This window comes from Silene latifolia, chromosome 9 (assembly GCF_048544455.1).
Source record: "Silene latifolia isolate original U9 population chromosome 9, ASM4854445v1, whole genome shotgun sequence".
Lineage (NCBI taxonomy): Eukaryota > Viridiplantae > Streptophyta > Magnoliopsida > Caryophyllales > Caryophyllaceae > Silene > Silene latifolia.
The window spans coordinates 149,095,806-149,099,742 of record NC_133534.1 but is presented as its reverse complement, the minus strand read 5'-3'; the positions used below and the strand labels follow the sequence as shown (position 1 = coordinate 149,099,742).

General features: G+C 38.6%; 1 non-coding gene across 1 annotated transcript; it reads right to left on the bottom strand.

Annotated features, from left to right (window-relative positions):
• Positions 1 to 2,949: 2,949 nt before the first annotated feature.
• On the bottom strand, positions 2,950 to 3,056 carry LOC141602871 (small nucleolar RNA R71). The gene has a single exon (XR_012524777.1). It is a non-coding gene; the product is annotated as a small nucleolar RNA R71 (small nucleolar RNA).
• Positions 3,057 to 3,937: the final 881 nt, after the last annotated feature.

The following is a 3,937-nucleotide window of genomic DNA, read 5'->3' as shown; positions in this document are numbered from 1 at the left end:
TCTCAACTTATGCACATGTTATGTTTGATGAAATACGAGCCTATGAATCCTTGCATTTTTTACCCATCACTTACCTTTTCAATGAGACTTGTAAGAAATAAACCAACTCGAGTCTCATTAGACCATGCATATATTTGAGTAGGGAAGATTAAGTCGACTTGTAGGTGTTTTACAATCTAATCGATTCGGCTCCAGGACCCAAACTTTCCTAGGATTGTAAGATATAAACCAACTCGACCCATCACAACAATAATTGCTTGCTTATATTTTGAGAATATGTTTGTATGATCAATTCCCATGAATCCCCTATGACCTCATGACACCCTAGTGCCTTTTATCAATTGTTTACATCCCCTTTTAATCATCTTGCTTGTTTACTTTTATTGCTATTTAGTTTAGTGATCTTCTATTCCAACCCCAAATTGTGACACCCCTGGACACCGCTACTTGCAATTGAAAATCTCACTTCAATACCCGTCCCTTGGGATCCGACCTTTACTTGTGATGTGACCTTAATTAGCGCATATTTAGCCCCCGAATTAGCCTTGTTCCCTTGCTTTTTAGTGCATATTTGGGTCATTTATTGTCTTTAGTTCTTTGTTTTGCATATTCTTTGGGATTTTGATCCCTTGGTAGGAAAAGAGTAAGAATCTTGCATTTTCATGGCAAAACGAGACTAAATTAATTGAATTCAATGACCAAGCATCAAGGAGAGACAAGATTAGAAGGCCTTTGTACATATTATAGTAGTTGGGCAATGACGAGAAAGGATTCTTGCATCCCCGAGGAAATCCCCAAGGATTTTATGAAGAAAAGGGAAGAAAAGAAGAAGAAACAATGCTGAGCTACAATCCGAGCTGATTGCCCTGAATCCGCCCGTCCTCCACAGCACAATCCGTGCGTCTTCCTTCAAAGACGCCCGGACAGCAAGCCCAGAAGACGCCCGGATTACCTTGAAGACGCCCGTCTTCCCCTGCTACAATCCGCCCGTCCCGACACCAATACGCACGGATTCCAGTACAGCGCAAAATCCGTTTCTTCAAGTTTCAAGAAAGAAGCCCTTCCTTCGAAAAATACCGGCGTCTCCCTGCTCAGACTAAAAAGTGTAATTACTAGTTTAGCCCTTAGTTAACCCTAATGCATCCACCTAATTTCCACTATAAATACCCCATTAGTCTAATTAGAAGAGCATGTTCTTCTTATCAATTCTTAGAGTAGTTAATATCAATCAAATCTCTCTTTAGTTTTGTAATCAACAATTAATCAAGTTTTAATACAAGTTTTATTTCTTTAATCTCTCTTTTGTTCATCCTTTATTTTGGGTAATTGAAGATTATTTGGGTTATTATTGGGAGATTGACAACCTCTCAATCAATCAACAAGTACTTCTTTTATTCTTGCTTTATTATTGGAATGATTAGTAGGTATAATCCTCTTAATCCCTTTTTAATTATTGTTAATTACTTTCATTTATTCATCATGTTTCATTTTGTTGGTATGATTGACAACCTTGCTAGCATGATCAACATGATAATGAGTGAGTAGTCACCTAGCTAGGGTTAATGGGTAATTAGGGGAAACCAACAAGGGGAATGATTCATGCTTAAATTAATATGCTTTCATGGTTTATTTGCTTGCTTGTTTTGATCTCAACTCATGCACATGTTATGTTTGATGAAATGTGAGCCTATGAATCCTTGCATTTTTTACCCATCACCTATCTTTTCAATGAGACTTGTAAGAAATAAACAAACTCGAGTCTCATTAGACCATGCATGTTGTTGAGTAGGGAAGATTAAGTCGACTTGTAGGTGTTGTACAATCTAATCGATTCGGCTCCGGGACTCAAACTTTCCTAGGATTGTAAGATATAACCCAACTCAATCCATCACAACAATAATTGCTTGCTTATAATTTGAGAACATGTTTGTATGATCAATTCCCATGATTCCCCTATGACCCCATGACACCCTAGTGCTTTTTATCAATTGTTTACAACCCTTTCAATTCATCTTGCTTGTTTACTTTCATTGCTATTTAGTTTAGTGACCTTCTACATCAAACCAAATTATGACACCCCTAAGACACCACTAGTTTCAATAGAAATCTCATCTCAATTCCCGTCCCTTGGGATCCGACCTTTACTTGCCTCTTTTCTAATTGTAGAGTTGTTTGTGAAGCTATAAATTGTGTTTTGATTGGACGTGACCTGACGACATCATCGCATCCACACAAAAAATGGCGCCGTTCCGGGGACGGTGTTAGCTTGATTTAAATTTTCTTATATTGTTATTAGTTGTGTCTTTCTTTGCCTTGGGGAAGTAAAACTCCTCAAGGTTATTCTAATTGTTTTCAAGTTGTTTGATATTTTGCATGTCTAGAAGGTCACAAGGTGATTTGTTATCTTTTGATCGTGAAATTGAAAGAACTTTGACAACCAATAGAAGACTTGCTAGGAGGAATTTGAGAGGTATTAGTGAGGTTGTAAATATTCAACCAACTATTGAGTTCATCAACCCTTTTGCAAGAGAAGGTGAGGAGAACCCAATATAAAATACAACACAAAATCAACCCACAATGCCTAAGTTTTCATCACATTCCGTACCCACCGAGGATAACCTACCCAATGGTACTCCCACACCACAACATCTAACCGGAAATTTTATTGCCAAATCCGCCTTTATCCAATTAGTCGAAAGGAGCCAATTTGGGGGGATGCCTAGTGAAGACCCTCATTCTCATATGGAAACCTTTTGTGACTATTGTGATGCCATTTCTCAAACCGGTGTAACTCAAGACCAAATTCGATGGGTCTTATTTCCTTTTTCTCTAATTGGCACCGCGAAACAATGGTTGAAGGGCCTTGATAAGGCCACTCTCGGAATTGATTCTTGGAAGAAGTTGGCTCTAGCTTTCTACAAAAAATTCAACCCACCGGAAAAGACTAACATGCTAAGAGCTCAAATTACGGGTTTTAAGCAAAGGGATGAAGAATCTTTGTATGAAGCTTGGGGGCGTTTCAAAGGAATTTGTCGCTCATGTCCTCATCATGGACTTAGCGAGTGGTTCTTGGTACAACAATTTTGGAACGGTTTATATGAAGATTCAAGGAACATTCTCAACATGGGATCAAATGGAATGTTCACCGAAGTTGATGACAATCAAACATGGAACAAAATTGAGGAAATGGCGGTCCATAACTCACAATATAGTAGACCTCGCAAGGCTACTAGAGGAGGAAAGCATGAAGTGGACTCCGTTACTCAATTGGGTGCTCAACTTAGTGCTCACATTGACACAATCAATTTGAAGTTTGAAAAAGCTATGGCTAGACTTGAAGAAGCCTCAAAATCACCAAAGCATCATGTTAATGCCATGACGGCATCTTCATCAATCCCAAGTGGGATATGTGAGAATTGTGGAACTTTGGGACATGACCAAAGTGAATGTAGGGGAACAAATGAACAAGTGAATGCTTTCCAAGCATATAAGAGTGGTACCCCTTATTCCAACTATTACAATGAAAACACCAAGTTCCATCCAAATCTCTCATACAAAAGCCAAAATGTTCAAAACCCTCAAACAACATACACCCCACCTCCCATGAGAAACCAAAATCAAAGACCCTTTTACAACCAAAACCAAGGTTACCAAAACCAAAATCCATACAATCACCAAAATGACCAAGGTTTTGATGTTCAAAAAGCGGTCCTCCAAATGCAAAAGAAACAACAAGAATTCTTCACTCAAATGCAAAAAGATAGTCAAGCAAAGGAAACCACCATCAACAACATCCTAGCTCACACCAAGATGTTGGAAACCCAATTGACTCAACTAGCATCTTCAAGCTCACAAAGACAAAAGGGGAAATTACCACCTCAAATTAATCCCCCAAGACATGAAACGGTTAGTGCCATTCACTTGACAAGTGGTACAA